We start from the raw sequence: 18,674 nt of genomic DNA, 5'->3' as shown, positions 1-18,674 counted from the left end.
CTACAATAAAATTTTTAACTTAAATTATCTAAAAGTATTTGGGTGTAAAGTCCACATACTAAACTCTAAAGATTATTTAGGTAAATTTATATCAAAATCAACAACAAGAATCTTTTTAGGGTATTACATGGACTTCAGAATGCTTATGTTTGTACATCAACATAAGTCTGGATAATAAATACCAAGTTAAATTGATCAAGTAAGTTATCTATTTTAGTCAAATTAACTGGAACATTGCTTAACTTGACTAACCAAGTGAAAGCTACTACTACCTTATGGTAAACATCTAGTAGCTAAAGGTTAGATATTTATTTATGGAAAATAGATATTTGTTTTGAAGATTTTATTAGCTCGAACTCTCATGTTTGGACTCTAGGACCCTAAACTTAAAACACTTAATTAATTATTTTTTTGGGGCATTAATCAAGGGGGAGTGAAAGGAATTAAGACACTACATTTTGTTTGGGTTAAATATTCTCTAAAGTTTTTTCAAAATCTCAAATATCCTTTTAAGTCTTTTTTTTGAAAGTGAAGTTTTTTAAGGTTTAACTTTTTATAAAAAGAAAGTTTAACTATTTTTGAAGTAATTTTAAATATTTTATTTAAAAAAGGAAGTTCAAATATTTCTATCTAAAAAAATAAATTTTTGAAAAAATATTTTTAATCACGTTTTTATGTACTTAACTAAGTTTTAAAAGCTAAAAAATTTAGTTAATTTTTTTTCAAAAGCTAAAGAATTTAGTTAAACTCTTTAATAAAATCTTTCAAAAGTTAAGTATTTAGCTAAACTTTTTAAGAAAATCTTTTAAAAGTTAAGTATTTAGTTAAACTTTTTAAGAAAGTCCTTTCTAAAAAGTTGAGTATTTAGCTAAAACTTTTTAAGGAAATCCTTTCAAAAACTAAATTTTTTAAGTACTTAACTAAGTGTTTTAAAACTCTTTCAAAACTAAATTTGTTTAAGGGGTAGCTTAATGCTATAATTTAAAAATTAGAATTTTTTTCTATCCTTACAAATTAGTTTTCTCTTTAAGTTAGTACTTCTTTTTGATATATGTCAAAGGGGGAGATGAAGATAAAAGTTAAGTTAAGCATATTTTTTATGAAAGGGGCAGCATAAGGGGGAGTGTTTTTTTTTTTTTTATGTTTTTTATGTCAAATTGTTTTCTTATGCTCATACTTAAGTTCTTTACATTATTGCTATGTTTTACTTAACTTTGAACTAGGTTACCATAATCAAAAAGCGGGAGATTGTTGGTACAGGGAGTACCAAACGATCGAATCTAAGTTTTGCTTATCGCAAAGGGTCCAAAGTTAAGGTTACTTGTTTAATAAGTATGAATGAGCTTGCAGAAAAGTCCTAAGTTGTCTTAGGCAAAATTCCTAGTGGACTCTAGGTAGGTGGAAAGTCTTAGTTGCGGTTATGCACGAAGTCTTGATCCGAGGGATTGGGCAAAGTCTTGGCAGGTTGAGCACTTTGGGTAAAATCCTAGAGTCGGGGACTCTAAATGAAAATCCTGGTGGTCGCGGACCAGGTGGAAGTCTAGACAGATTGTGGAGCTGACGTTCAGCATGAAGACTTGAAATCTCGGATGCTAAGCAAAAGTCTAAATGGTCTGGAGGACCGATCTGGTAAAAAGGTAATTTCTCCTTAGAGGAGTAGGTGAGGGTGTGTTCCCCATTGAGGAAACAGTAGACGTCGGTTCGACCTAGGGTTTCTGGGAAATTTGAAAGTTAGAACTAGACAGTCTGAAGGCTATCAAATAATTTATTATTCATATTTTATTGTGCTAACTTTGTTTTGTAGAGTATATTTTGTTTGTGGACTAATATGTCTTGCAAGAAGGGAGATGCACAAGGAAATGCTTGGATGAAGAGTATTCGAGGCGCCTTCGGGGCTGTTGGAGGTGCCTCAGGTGCCTTAGCCCAAGCTTCATGGGGAAGGAAGCTGAAGGCGCCTTCCAGGCGCTTGAAGGCGCCTTGGACTAGGGATGGAAGGCGCATTCAAAGAGCCTGAAGGCGCCTTCAAATGAATGAAGTGTAACGACCACCCTTCTTACTATACTATACTACTCTCTAAGGATGACCGTTACTTAACTACTAACTCTACTTAACCGGTATGATTAAAAATCACATGGAAACCCTACCGAAAAATTTCGACAGAGTCTCCCTTGTACCGGTGACGATAAACCAAGATACAAGCATAGTATACATCAGCCACAGGCGGCTGGAACATTTATCAAACAACCACGCAGTTAAATAAGTATCAAACACGCAAATATCTACTTACTAAACTGAACTCATCCTACATGCAATCTAAACAGAATAATCTCAAATGACATGAACTTAAAATACAACTCAAATGTTTACAATAACTAAAATGCGAAAACTAAAATTAAAACTTCTTTCCTAGTCCCAAGGCTTCCATAGTCCTGGCATCACACATCCTTCGACCACCTCCTTGTCGCCTTCCTTTCTATATCTTTTCCTTTCCTGTATCTGCAGTAAGAGGAAGTGTAGTCTATAAGCAAAATTTGCTTAGTAAGCGCTATCTAACTCACAAAATCTCGATATGCATGAGGATATACTGAAATCTAAAACTGAATGCTCAAAAGGAAAACTACTCATGCTCATCTACTAGTAAAAGAAACATACTGAAAGACTAAACATGTAAAGCAAAGCTATACAATCATGCTAGCATAAAGAAGGCTAAACTTACTAAATTCTAAACATCTTCTGAATCTTATTTCACTTGCTTTTAGACTTATTATTTAATACTTATGTGAAACTTCTTTTACTTGTTCAAAAACTTATACTTATAATACTTCAAAATAATAATCAACTTCTTCTTGGGCCCAGGCGTAGTACCATCTCATGCGCGTTCCTTAATAGGTTGGGGTAGCGAGCCACCAATCCTAAAAGAGCAGACCTCGGTCTACCAGGGCCAAGACCCCGGAATTGGACACCTAGATTTGTTTAACGACAACCTCGGAAGTCGGGTACTAGCCTCTTCTTAAAAGTAAAATACTTATAATCTTAATTACTTCTTCTTTAAATGCCTTGGCATTTAAATAGGCACCTTGTGTGCCAAAATCCCTAAAGTCTCGACTTTTGGGATCTACTTAAGGCCTCGGCCTTTTCTTTCTCTTTTTTATCTTTCTTATACTTTTCTTTATCTTTCTTATGCGTCTATGAATAAAACTAACTATGTAACACATAATCATACATATTGAAGTAGCAATTAAACTTAAATATGTATGCTTAAACAAATTCTAAAACTATAATTCTTAACCAAAATCTGTACTATGATACTCAAGAAAAATCTGCACTATACTAAGCTTAACAAAATCTGCATACTAATGCGTAATAAAATCCGCATGCTTATAAATGAAATCGTTCATGCATATTGAGGTGACAAGAAACTTAATTCTGAATACTTGAAATAAACAACATATATATAATTGCTCAGGTTAATCTAATAGCATAGGAAAACTAGAAAGTATACCCATGCATATCTCGTGGCAAAGCAAACTGAAATGCTGAAACTATAACAGGAAAAGCCTAATCTGCTGTTTTAGTTCATTGAAGAACAAATCTGAAATGCTATAAATGCATGCTGTCCATGCTTGTAAGAATAGCAGAAAATAGATACTGATATGCTAAAAGACAAGGCTGCACATGCTACTAAATCGACGACAAGGGCTAAATCTGAAATGCTACTAGGTGCAGTTCGTACTTGTGAAATACTCAGAACTAACTAGGTAAATCTGAAATTGTAAACAACTAAAGATCGAAAACTAAATCTGCATGCTTAAAACTTATAACGGAAAGATCTAAAACAGCAATTAAACTAAAGGCGAACGAAACTAGAAGCTAAATGAGAAATCTGCACTGTTTCATCTATTGATCACGCCTACTGCCAACACAAGAACTACCATAAACTTAAATGGGAATTCTGTACTGATATGCTTAATAGAACCACATGCTTACAATTAATCTACATACTAAACTTAATCCTTAAAGCCATTTACACCAAAAAGGAAGATCATACTGAGCATGGACGAAAAAGGAAGGCTAACAACAATCTAATCTACTTTACAGCAACCAATAAAACTGCAATCAAACTAAATATAAAGGAACTAATCCCCAACTAAAAGCTAGGGTTCGGATCAAGGAGAAAGATCAAATTCATTCACTTGCATAGCACTAATGGTAAGGAACAGAACCGAATCAAGAAGAACAACTCCAGCAATAACAAGAAGGAACGATTCTAGCTGTAACAAATGAATCAATCCATAAATTTCCCTAACGATTTAAGGAAACTCCTAACAAACTCCTAGAAACTTCTAGGGTTCATGCATGCTTCGGAAACAAAAAGAGGGACAAAGAGATTCGGAGCTATCCTACTGCAGGTGAGTAGCGACTTACCTTGGGTTTTTTGGACTTACAGCCGAAGAAGAAGGCTTCCACTGCTCTAGGGTTTCGGGTGGTCTTGCTTCCTCGGTGATCTCTTGTGTCTACACCTTCCTCTCGCTGAAGGGGTCTTGAGAACGTGAAGATCTCACGGGAAAGGTCCTCACCAGCCACCGGAGACGCTGGGCTTCTCGCTGCGTCTTCGTCGAGAAGAGTCGCACCGTTGAACTCGAGAGAAGGGGAGAGGGATCGAGAGAATTAATTCCCTCTCTTAACTTAACCTCTTTTATAACCTAATACTTCTGTTACAGCTTAAGACTATTTCGCTTCCTTCTTATTACGAAATTCCCGTTGGATCACCTGGTCAGCAGCGTTTGATCAAATCAAACTGTCGCTGGTTCGATTCCCCCGCAGCGCCCTTTTTCATTTTAATTAATTTCAATTTCCTAACTACGGCTTAAGTACAATTCGACCCTTATTTGATTAAGTAACAACTACTAGCCCAGTTGGTTAGTCGGGTTTTGCTTGGGCGGCTTGGACATTTTTTTGTCACAACTTCTTTCTTTTGGTAAAAATACCAAACGACCTCCAAAAATTGCATAAAAATACTCTAAAAATTTCTAAAAATCTCTAGAATTTTTTTAAAACATTTTTAGATTTTAATAAGGTCTTTTAGGACTCCAAATCATGAAATTTGGGGTGTTACATGAAGTTCATAGAAAGCAGAGCTTATTGGTACCGTGGATTTGGGGGTAGAAATCCGAGCTGGAGGCGCCTTCAATGGGGTTGAAGGCGCCTTCAACAACCCATAAAAGAGGGTCTTGAGTAGATGATTGAAGATACTTTATTTTCATAATCTTTCTCCTACGCGCTACTCCAAGAACAATCCTGCTACTCCACGACACGACTCTGACAATCGGGCGACGCGACTACGACGACCGAGCGACGCAACTTCGACAATTGAGCGACGGTGAATATCGCTCCTTTTTAAAACTATTCTTTTCTTTCAAATCAAAGTCGTGCACAACGGAAAGTAAATAGAGACAGTTTGTTTACTTCGTTCAAAGCCTAGCTCGACTATTACTCGAAGGCCCGCGGTCCTTGGCCGCACCGATGGGCAAAGCACTATAATCCTTCTTTCCGAAATCCTCGGAAAGAAGTGAATCGTACAAGTACAAATATGTAAGATAGTAACACTCCTACTATCTTACAGAAATTAAGTGAAGTACTAAAAATATATACCAACAATAGAAGTATAAATTGTAGCTTGGTCGACACTGTTGGATGAAGTCACTTGCAAACTTGATGAGGACGTGTAGCGTGAGCAGCTAGCAGAAGAGCACAAGAGTTGATCAGAAGTTCTTTTTGGCCTCTGACTTCGAGCCTCGATTTATAGGTATGATGGATGTTCGGTCGACCGATCCCTCTGTTCGGTCGATCGAACCAACTCCGATCCCTTCCAGCTGGGGTTTGACGCTGGCTCGATATTCTGCATTAACTTGACTTCAATGGTTCGGTCGACCGATCCCTCTGTTCGGTCGACCGAACAGGCTCCTTCCCTGTTCGTCGAGATTTTTCGTGATCTGCATTTACTGTGCCTTTAATATTGATGGTTCGGTCGACCGATCAGTGTAGTTTCCTTCTGCATCTGATCGTTGCTGATTAAACTGATCTGTGCTGAGTCATCTTGGTTCGGTCGACCAATCCTCTGGTTTAGTTGACCGATCAGGCCAAACCTGCAACACAGTATTAAGCAAAGTATCCCTGCAATACAAAGGTTAGCACAGTAATATATAATACACGAGTATGACAGTTAGGGCTGTCTTGATCTCAACTTGGAAACCTTCCCGGTTTCTTTAGTTGGATTACCAACCTTAGGTTGTTTCCTTTAGGAATCCGACCTCACTGTCGCTCTTCCAGTTGCATACCTCAACTTACCTGTCAAACATGATCCTCCAGACATGTTTGGTCTTTTGTCTGCTCAGTGTCTGATCGCCTGATCAACTAAGACTTTTCCTGCAATACCATATTAGCCAACAGCAATAATAGTAATACAGAAAACAATGGTAAACCTAAACCTAGATTTACCGAGATCCGCTGGTCCGGTCGACCGCGCGCAGTCGACCGGAAACCATCAAGTAACAACCACCCTTCTTACTACTACTACTCTCTAAGGATGACCGTTACTTAACTACTAACTCTACTTAACCGGTATAATTAAAAATCACATGGAAACCCTACCGAAAAATTTCGGCAAAATCTCCCCTGTACCGGTGACCATATTCAACAATACATGCAATATACACTCAGCCACAAGCGACTGGAACACATATCAATCAACCACACAGTATAATAAATCCAAAATAAAGAAAACAATACCACAACTCATCACACCATATCACAATTCATCTACTATGTCCTAATCACATCAAAATATCATGTACTATCTCAAATACTTCTAACATAGCAAAGGACAAAAGAAACTAAAAGAAAACTTCTTTCTTAGTCCCAAGACTTCCATAGTCCTGGCATCACACATCCTTCGACCACCTCCTTGTCGTCTTCCTTTCTATATTTTTTCCTTTCCTGTATCTGCAGTAAGAGGAAGTGCAGTCTATAAGCAAAATTTGCTTAGTAAGCGCTATCTAACTCATAAAAACACGAATATGCATGTATACAGAAATCTAAAACTGAATGCTCAAAAGGAAATCTACTCATGCTCATCTACTAGTGAATAAACAAACATACTGAAGTGCTAAACATGTAAAGCTACTCATGCTCTTCTAATAGCAAGGAACACTAAGCTAATCTAAATAACATACTAGCATAAAAGGGAACTAAACTTGCTGATTCTGAAACAAAGTGAAACTTAATTCATTTATTCTAAGCTTATTCTTTTATACTTTTATACTTATGTGAAACTTATTTCTTTTGTTCAAAAACTTATACTTATAATACTTCAAAATAATAATCAACTTCTCTTGGGCCCGGCAACTATGCTTTTACTTTTGTAACGACCCGACCCATTTGGCGGCCCATTTGGCGACCCTCGGGTCGTCGACCGTCGGTCGTGCCGTTACTACTAGGTTATCTAAACCTAGGGACGACTATGGGAGCCCAACCCAAGGACAACTGAGAGTCTAGCACAGTGCCACTGATAAAAGTAAAATACTTGTTATCTTTTAATACTTCTATATAATGCCTCGGCATTTTCTTTAGCACCTTGTGTGCCAAAATCTCTAAAGTCTTGACTTTGGGATCTACTTAAGGCCTTGGCCTTTTTCTTTCTTTTCTTTATCTTTCTTATACTTGTTAATACTTCTAAAAAAAATACTTCTTTAAAAAGAAACTGAAATGTTTAAGCAAATTCTAACTTTGAAATGCTTAACCCAAAAATCTGCCTACTATGCTAATAAAATTCTGCATACTATACTTATAAAAATCTGCATGCTATGCTTATAAAAATCTGCACATGTTCAGCTAAGGGTAAATGAATTCTGCACACTAATACTTAATAAAAATATGCACACTAAAATGCTGCATATTAAGCTAACACAATTCTGCATATTAAGCTCTAAAGAAACTAGAAATTGATTGTTTTAAAAGGAAGGCTACTCATGCACATCTAATAACATAAAAAAACTAGAAATCTGCTCATGTTTTTCCAATAGCAAAGGAACTAGAAATCTAAATCTGCACATGTTCATGTTATTTACTAAATCTAAATAGCAAAGGAACTGAATGAATATATAAATGCACACTTGAATGAATCTGTTCATGCCTACTTCTACTTGAATGAATATAAATGCTCACTTGAATAGATCTGCTCATGCTCATGCCTACTGGTGAGAGTTGTCTATAGTTCCACGGCAAGAAAGTACTATAAGGGAAACAAAATGCTATACATAGCTATTCAAACAAACATATATATCAAATTCACAGCTTAACCCTTTTTGTAAGCAACCCTAATTCTCCAAATCATGCTTCATCAGATGGCAAAGAAAACCAACAACATTATGAATATGTTCTAAGGTCCCTAACATCTTAATTCCCTACAACAAAAATCCCAAGCCAACAGGAGCCAATTCCTCCCGGGACTATGGCACAGCCAGTGAGCAAAAGGAACTAAATGTTCCTCGCACCTATTTTTTTCATATTCATCCTTTCAACCTCACGACAGAAAACGTGCAATCCATCCCTTCTCACGGCATACCCAAAAACAAAGGAAACACCAAATTAAATTCGAAAACACGAAGAGGAACACAGAATAAACCTCGGAGCTATCCTACTGCAGGTGAGTAAGCGACTTACCCTTGCTTTTAGGACTTACAACCGGAGAGGAGGAGATCTAGGGTTCGGGTAAAGCTTCAAATCTCAATTCTTCTTCGTGCTCAAAGCTTCTCCTTGACGAGAAGTGAAGAAAACCCCTCGGAGAACAACCTCGCCGACCGCCGGAGACGTGATCGCTCGCTGCCACGATTTCGCCCGAGAAGAATCGCCGTCGCACGCCGAAGAGAGGAGAGAAGGGAAATTAGGGCTCAGGGAAAACTTTCCCCTGTTTTGTAACTAGGGTTTTTTATTAACAACTATTGCTTAAGAATATTTCGCTCCTTCCTAAATTAGCAAAGCCCGCTGGCGCAGTTGGTTGGCTGCGTTTTGCTTAAGGCGCGGCTCACGAGTTCGAAACTCGGCCAAATCATTTTATTTCCTATTTATTCTCTGTTTCCTAACTACTGCTTAAATAGAATTTTTCTCCTTTTTTAATAACAAACGATCGCTAGCACACTTGGTCAGCCCGGCTTTAACCAAGTCAGAGATCTCAGCTTCGATTCCTCAGCCGCGCACTTTTATTTTCAATTTATTTTACTGTTCCTAACTACTACTTAAATATATATCGCTCCATATATGATTAACAAAACATCCGTAGACCAGATGGTTGGGCTGAGTTCGTTAAGACTCGGGTTCGGGTCCGTGATCTTGGGTTCAAAACCCGGCTTCAACATATATTATTTTTTTTTTACTTCTTCCTCTTGGTAAAAATACCAAACGAACTCCAAAAATTGCATAAAAATACTCTAAAAATCTCTAGAATTTTTCTATAGCATTTCAAAATATTTTTGAATTATTTTTGGAGCTCAAAATGAGGAAATTTGGGTCGTTACACATCCGATCAACCTTGCTTGGAGTTCACTCCTCCAAGACTTCTCGTTACCTAAAGTTACTAACCCCTAGGGTTTTCTCCACTTGGCTTCACTCACCAAGACTCAGTATTCGGCTACTCAGGGATCAAGTCCTCCAGACCTATCCACCTGGCTTCCACGACTTACCGAGATTTCCCTTACCTAGCCTACAACTAGGACTCAGTATTCGGCTACCCAGGGATCAAGTCCTCCAGACCTATCCACCTGGCTTCCACGATATATCGAGATTCCCCTCTCCTTGCCTAGCCTACAACTAGAACTTTGCCTTGATCAAGCTCCATACTTAAACAACTTAAGCATACTTAAACATATTTGTCTGACATTAAAACCTTGGAGGTCGATTGCACCAACAATCTCCCCCTTTTTGATGTTTGACAAATATGTTTAAGTTAGGTCAATTCAAAAAGATTTAGATTTCTAACTTAAACCCTTCTTCTCCCCCTTTTGTCATACAACAAAAAGAACTCTTCATAAATGGCTTTAATTGCTAAGGATCCCTAAGTTTTGCACCAGCAATGATGGAATACTTGTAAACATTTTCAAGATATTCCTAAGGTATTCCCTCACCCTTTTGAAAGATAATAATAAGATGTATATTTGGGTTTCAAAAAATGATTCATAGATATTTTGAAAAAGCCTCATTCCGTAAAAAATTGAGTAAATTTGCAGTATCTTTTTCAAAATAATTTTGAAGAATGCACTAAGTAAAATCTCTCAAAAAGTATTTCAAGACTTAAAGTATTTTTGCAAAACCATGATATAGAAGTTTTAATGCTTGCAAAAATTTCTCAGAATTTCTTTCAAGAATACTTTTCAAAAATATTTGGAAAGAGTTTTTATCAAGCATCCTTGTTAAATCTGAGGTCAAAAAATATTTTCAAGTAATTTTCAAGGAAATTCTCTAAGTAAAATTTTATTTTCAAGGAATATTCAAAGTATTTTGGAAACTATGATTTTTCAAAAAGTTTTCAAAAAGTTTGAAGAATATGATTTTGAAAAGATAATGCTTGAGCTAGGTTTAAAAGATAGTATTTTGAGTTTTGTAAACAATTTTTCAAAAATATTTTTAAGTTAATTTCAAAACTAGATTTCTCTAAATAAGTATGTAAAGATAATTTTTCAAAAAGTATTTGATTAAGAGATTTTAAAGATAATTTTCAAAAATATTTGTAATGAAGTTTTATCAAGCAATTTTTTTTTTAATGTTTCAAAAGCAAGATTTAAAAAAAAATTCCTTCAGTCAAGTCTCTCCCCCTTAATCAGACACTCCTTTTAGATATCCTTGTTACCCACAAGGAAGGCATTTCTATGTGTATCTAAGGATGATGATTGACTTAAGGTTCTAAAGACTTAGGCGATGAATAATTTATATACACCCAATCAATCATCAATCAAGATTTGAAAAATATTTTCTTAAGAAAATAGATTTATAAGTTTTCAAAATAATTTAAAAATGATTTAAATTTTAATTTTCTTAGCATCTCACCCATTCTAAATTTTCAAGTATAATAATCCTATAATTGTGTGAGATGACTTTATTGATTTTGAGTTTGTTGTAATTTAAATTAAATTTTAGTTAAACTTTGATTATTGTAAGTTAAATAGATGGTAACATTTATTTTATGAATTAATTGAATTAATGTTTAGTTTAGAATTTGTAAAGTTATTAAGTGGATTTGGTTAAGAATTGTTTTTAATAGTTGCTAGATTATTGATTGATTTAAACATAATTCAAAGGTTTTCAATTGAATTTAGTATTATTATTAATTAGGGATTAAAAATTTGATTATAAATTTCATAATTAAATTTTGTTTAAGTTTAAAGTTGTCACGCCCTAGAGGAGTCCCTGTCCGAAAAATTTCGGCAGCATCTCCCATCTGAAGCATTACTACATACAAAATATACATCAGTCACACTCGGCTGGAATATATATACAAACTAGAAATAATATAACCACACAATTTATATCATCAGCCCACTCGGATGGAACAAAATAAACACCACCACACAGTTTAATAAGCCTACATGGCTTAACGTAAACACACAACAGCGGAAGACATAAAGCGATACGAAAATGAAACTAACGACACTAACAAAAATACCTGTCATCACAGACTTGACCCAAAATTCACATCGACTTGTTAAAAAAACAAAATACACAAAATCAATATACCACCCCAAACGATAACAAAACCAAAACGAAAACTATCCTCGAGTGTGACGTAGGACCCAGGACTGGCAGCCGACATGTCTCCAAGCATCCATGACTCATCTATCTGTTACCTGGCGAAAGAAAACCATTTTGTGGGGTGGTGAGTATTGGAACTCAGCGGGTAAGGAAAGAGATAGTGCATGAACATAACATGTAAGTAGAGAGTGCCAACTGTATACAGTCTCATAAGAGAAATAGCAGATACTACAATAGAACCAAAATAAATGTTCATACCTGAAACCATATCCTAGGCTAGGTATAGTAGGTCAGAACTGGTACTAATCTGCTACAGTACTGCTCATAACTATAGGGGTAATAAGCAAGGTATATACAAATTTCCAATGACTAAACATTTACAATGAGAATATATCTCAACACAAGTAAGCATATCAGCATATGTGAACAACAGCAGTCAAAATAAATATAATAACAACAGCGTATGCACGGATGGTCACTCCCGCCCACCTCTCTGCACCATGACCCCTGTATGGTCGAGAGGCCGAGTTAGTGATAAACTGTGCACCACTCCAGCTACCACTCACACGAGTGGCCGAGGGGACAGTTGCATAGTAGCTAACTAGCTACATCTGCGACGGGGTCCCTGCTGCTCGTAACTCCAGCTACCACTCTCCATGAGTGGCCGAGTGCGGCACGACAGGACAAGAGACATTAACTCCAGCTACCACTCTCTCGAGTGGCCGAGGATGCGGCTCCTTTTTAACGACTCTCTCGACCGCAAGGGAGAATTGGTCGTTGGCATGTATGGCATGACAGGATGCGAACAATGCAACAGTCATCATATATATATATATATATATATATATATATATATATAAGCAGAAACAGGTATGCTACATGAAGCTAGCATGCTCAATATGTACATAAATAAGCAACAGTCAAAGCATACAAACATGGTATCTAGTATCTGCTACTGATCATGAACAACAACAAGAGACTGTATAGATATAGAATGAATTTCTCAAAGATTGCGTGGAAGTATCAAGCGCAGGAAAGTAAGAGTGGAGTCAAGGTAAACAGTCCTTATCCAAAATAATTCATGCACTAAGGTCAAAGTACTAAAGAAAACAAAGCAAGAAGTACCCGCCTTTACACGTAGATCGTGTCAAACCAATCTCATGTCTAGACGCTCGCCTCGAATCAAAGTCCTACAAGTATATGGCACGAAGCTGGTCTAAGGATCTATAAATCATTTAATAATCAATTAATGAATCCATAATTCAAGTATCTCTTGCTCCAACAATTCAAGTACCTCTTATCAATTTAATTGGTTAGGTATCAACTATTAGTCACCCTACAGATGATTAAGACTTATATAACATAAATTCCCTTCTTAAAACACCTCAAATATGTCCGAAATACCACAACCGACACAAGAGATCAAAACTCAATGGTTAGCCCTTTTTAATCATCAAAATCTGTCTAGAAGTTCCACCGTCAACACAAAATCACTAGCACTTAAAACACCAAACAACATTTGAAGAACCCTCTTGAAGAGCCGTACACGAAACCAAGAGGAAGGATTATTAAGTGAATCAAAACTATAACACAAGGTGGAGCAATCAACAAAAACCGATTAACCTCCCTAGAATCCAAAACAGAAACTCAAGCAAAAGAAACCCTTGCGTAGAATAGGGCAGCCTCTAAATCTGCATGCTAGCCTACCAAAAGAAAACACTCATGCATACCTATAAGGGAAGAGCTACTTGTTGGATCAGTTAGGGCACGTCTCAAAGAGATGAGGATCGGTGTCTTTGCTGCTCGCGTGAGGAGGAGAAGAAGATCGCCGACTGCTGTTCGCGTGAGGGAGAAGGAAGAAAGGGGTCGGATGCTCGTGCGAGGAGAGGAAAGCACCGGCTGTGCGGTGCTCGGGCGAGGGAGAAAGGTCAGCACAAGTGCCGAAACTCGACGACTGTTGCTCGACGGAGAAAAGGACTGACGACGGCTTGGGGAGAAGAGGCTCGGCGGAGGAGGGGGGAGCGGTGTCGGGCGACGGTGAGGAGGAAAAGGGGAAGCTCGGCGCCGCGGGGGAAGGGGAAGCTAGGGCACGGGCAAGGGGTTTAGCGCCGAGAGCTTAGGGGAGAAGATATTTATATTTAGAACTTAGGATTCGGTAAATCAAAACCTAAGTTTATTCCTCAATCAACTCCTATATTTGGGTATTCCAAACAGGCATTTCTCAAGCCCACAAGTGCATTCCCTCTAAATATGTCGTACAGACCCCAATTAAATTCCAGAAAATTTCTAAAAATTTCTAAAAATTCTGTTAAGGCTATTAGCCTATCAAACCTTATTATTTAATTATTATCTAGTTCGATATTTTACAAAAGTACTTTTGATGATTAAGGTTAAGATTTAAAGTTGAAATTCATTAAGAATTAAGTTAAGTTAATTTAAATAAGTTAGTGTTATTAATCATTTAAAGTTAAATTAATTTATTGATCATAGTCATTAAAGATTATGTCTATTAGTCATTGATTAGGGTTAATTAATTTAGTTTTATTTTAAAGTTGTTTTAAAATAATTTTAATTAAGTTTTAAAATAATTTTAATTAAGTTGTAAAATAATTTTGATTAAGTTTTAAAATAATTTTTATTAAGTTTTAAAATAATTTTTATTAAGTTTTAAAATAATTTTGATTAAGTTTTAAAATAATTTTAATTAAGTTTTAAAATAATTTTAATTAAATTTTAAAATATTTTTAATTAAGTTTTAAAATACTTTTAATTAAATTTTAAAATAATTTTAATTAAGTTTTAAAATAATTTTGATTAAGTTTTAAAATAACTTTTATTAAGTTTTAAAAAAAAATTGATTAAGTTTTAAAATAATTTTAATTAAGTTTTAAAATACTTTTAATTAAATTTTAAAATAATTTTAATTAAGTTTTAAAATACTTTTATTTAAATTTTAAAATAATTTTAATTAAGTTTTAAAATACTTTTAATTAAATTTTAAAATAATTTTAATTAAGTTTTTAAATAATTTTGATTAAGATTTAAAATAATTTTGATGATTTTAATACTTTTAATTAAGTTTTAAAATAATTTTGATTAAGTTTTAAAATAATTTTGATAATTTTAATACTTTTAATTATGTTTTAAAATAATTTTAATTAAGTTTTAAAATAATTTTAATTAAGTTTTTAAAATACTTTTAATTAAGTTTTAAATTTAATTGAGTTAAGTTTGAATTGTTTTTGTTTGAATTTGAATTAATCAAGTTTGAATTTAAATTAATTAGGTTTGAATTGAATTAATTAAGTTTAAATTTGATTGAGTTAAGTTTGAATTGATTTAGTTTGAATTTGAATTAATTAAGTTTGAATTTAATTAGGTTTGAGTTAGATTTGAATTAATTTTGAATTTAATTAGGTTTGAATTAGATTTGAATTGAATTTAATTAGGTTTGAATTAAGTTTGATAATTATTTTTGAATTAAAGTTTGAATTAGGTTTGATAATTAATTTTGAATTAAAGTTTGAATTAAGGTTTGAATTAGGTTTGATAATTAATTTTGAATTAAAGTTTGAATTAAGGTTTGAATTAGGTTTGATACAATTAATTTTGAATTAAAGTTTGAATTAGGTTTGATAATTAATTTTGAATTAAAGTTTTGATTTAATTATTCAAGAAAGATTATTGAACCCATGTTAGATTCAAACTTAGTTTTGGGTTAATCAAGCAGGCTTCCTAAGGATAAGCTTTCAGTTAAGTGGCGAGGCATACGACCTACTTGGATATCATTAGACCACTTGCTGAAGGCTTTCCAAACTGTTCCCGCCCAAAAAACTTAATACTAAATTTTGGTCTAACTAGCCCATGTTTGACTAGGATAGCTTCGGTCAGATCCACTAAGTCTAGTGCACCAGGTAGAATTCCATATTCAGCCTAGACATGCCTTCGACAAAGTTTCCTTGACGTACTATTATCTCAATCCATTCCGTGCTTTGTTGTTAGGGTTTAGTAAACCTTTTTAATCTAACCATTCTAAATTAAGAAAAGATGCATGAATGTTAAATAATAGATAAGTATGCATGAACATGGAAAGTCATACAATTCAAACAAATCATGCATAATATAAATTGTTTGTGTTGTTGATGTTGTTGTTGTTGTATATTTAATATTATTGTTTTATTATTGTTTGTTTTAATATTATTGTTTTATTATTATTTTATTATTGTTGCCCATTAATGATGGTTATTGCTTTGTTTAGATTTTTTTTTTGTTAATATTATAGTTATTATTATTTAGTATTGTTATTATTATTATTATTATTATTACTATTATTACTATTATTATTATTATTATTATCCATATGGATTAGTTTCATAATTAAAGGGTACATGATTATAATGAAAGTTTTGTTTTAGATTTGGTTTTGATTTATAACTTAAATCTAGATTATTAATAATGTTTTCTAATATATTAATTTTGTTTTTCAAAACATTATTTTGTTTTTCTAATTTTCTAAACTTGATTTATAGTTTAGTTTCTTATTTTTATTTAAATTTTTTTGTTAAATTATGTTTATTGTTATTTAATTCTAGATAATTATTATTTTGATTTAAATTTAAATTATCTTGAATAAATAAAATTTGATTAACTGAATTGGGGTCTTGATTAAGTTTTTGGTTGATTTGGTCAATTTTAGTTATATTTGAATTAATTAAGTTCTTATTAGCTAGATTATTTTTGTTAAATAATTTTAATGTTGGATTTTCATGCATTTTTAATTTCATATTACAATTCAAACAAGAAGGATCTAAAGCATGAAAATTTTCATATAATTTAAATTTATTTACCATACTAGCTCCCCCTGAATCCTTGGGTCTTCTCTCCGGGCATTGAGATTTGTAGTGTAACGACCACCCTTCTTACTACTACTACTCTCTAAGGATGACCGTTACTTAACTATTAAATCTACTTAACCGGTATGATTATAAATCACATGGGAACCCTACCGAAAAATTTCGGCAGAGTCTCCCTTGTACCGGTGACCATATTCAACAATACATGCAATATATACTCAGCCACAAGCGGCTGGAACACATATCAATCAACCACGCAAGATAATAAATCCAAAATAAAGAAAACAACACACAAGTATCTACTTACTAAACTGAACTCAACCTACATGCAATCTAAACAGAATAATCTCAAATGACATGAACTTAAAATACAACTCGAATGTTTATCAATTACTAAAATGCGGAAACTAAAATTAAAACTTCTTTCCTAGTCCCAAGGCTTCCATAGTCCTGGCATCACACATCTTTCGAACACCTCCTTGTCGCCTTTTTTTCTATATCTTTCCTTTCCTGTATCTGCAGTAAGAGGAAGTGTAGTCTATAAGCAAAATTTGCTTAGTAAGCGCTATCTAACTCACAAAAACTCGATATGTATGTGAATATACTGAAAACTAAAACTGAATGCTCAAAGGAAAAGCTACTCATGCTCATCTACTAGTAACTAAACAAACATACTGAAGTGCTAAACATGTAAAACTACTCATGCTCTTCTAATAGCAAAGAACAGTAAGCTAATCGAAACAACATGCTAGCATAAAAGGGAACTAAACTTGCTGATTCTAAAACAAAGTGAAACTTGATTCATTTGTTCTAACTTAATCTTTAATACTTTATGTTTATGTAAAACTCGTTTTACTTGTTCAAAAACTTATACTTATAATACTTCAAAATAATAATCAACTTCTTCTTGGGCCCAAGCATAGTACCATCTTATGCGCGTTCCCTAATAGGTTGGGGTAGCGAGCCACCAATCCTAAAAGAGCAGACCTCGGTCTACCAGGGCCAAGACCTCGGAAATGGTCACCTGGATTTGTTTAACGACAAGCTCTTGGATGTCGGGTACTAGCCTCTTCTTAAAAGTAAGATACTTATAATCTTAATTACTTCTTCTTTAAATGCCTCGGCATTTTCTTTAAGCACCTTGTGTGCCAAAATCCCTAAAGTCTCGACTTTGGGATCTACTTAAGGCCTCGGCCTTTTATTTCTTTTCTTTATCTTTCTTATACTTATCTTTATCTTTCTTATACTTTTCTTAAATCCAAAATACTGTTAGGGGTATCTTTCGTATGCATCTATGAATGAAACTATGTAACACATAATCATGCATAGAATACAAAAGAAATCTGCACATACAATACTTATCAAAATCTGCAAGTATTACTTATGAAAATCTGCTTATTAAAAATCTGCATACCTGTTAAATTCATTACATCAATTCAAATCATCTTTAGTCTCAATTCAAAGGATTCAGTGCATAATTAGCATCTAGAACTTGTTATATATACAAACCCGTATGCTTACAAGTTGAGGAATCAATTCACATAGCAGATGGGAACTACTCAACAAGACTTAAGCCGAATGCCAAATCTTTAAATCTAAAAACTAGGGTAAATTCTTTCTTGGCAAATGAAAACTGCACTAAAGAGAAATGCATTGTTCTAAGAACTAAAACTAAAAACCATACTAAGCTTCATGGTTGTTCCCGTTCAGGTTTAACAGAAAACTCTATAGCAGAAATGCTATAATCCACAAAAACACTAACCTACATGCTTAATCTAAACCGATCATCTTCTTTCTTTCTTTAGGGTTCATGGCAGCAAGCATAAACATGTTCCTAAAGAAAATTCTAGTAATACTAAGTTGTGCTCATAACTCTAATCTAATACATCTGTACAGGAATGCAAAATTCAAACCTCCTTCCACCAGCTAACATCTCTGTAAGATTTTCAAACAAGCAGTTGGTATGCAGAAAACCCGGCAACTAAATCCTCACAGAAGAAACTCAAATCCAAGTCCATACAT

The sequence above is a fragment of the Zingiber officinale genome, chromosome 4B (genome assembly GCF_018446385.1).
Source record: "Zingiber officinale cultivar Zhangliang chromosome 4B, Zo_v1.1, whole genome shotgun sequence".
NCBI classification, from domain to species: Eukaryota; Viridiplantae; Streptophyta; class Magnoliopsida; order Zingiberales; family Zingiberaceae; genus Zingiber; species Zingiber officinale.
This window is presented reverse-complemented; position numbering follows the sequence as displayed.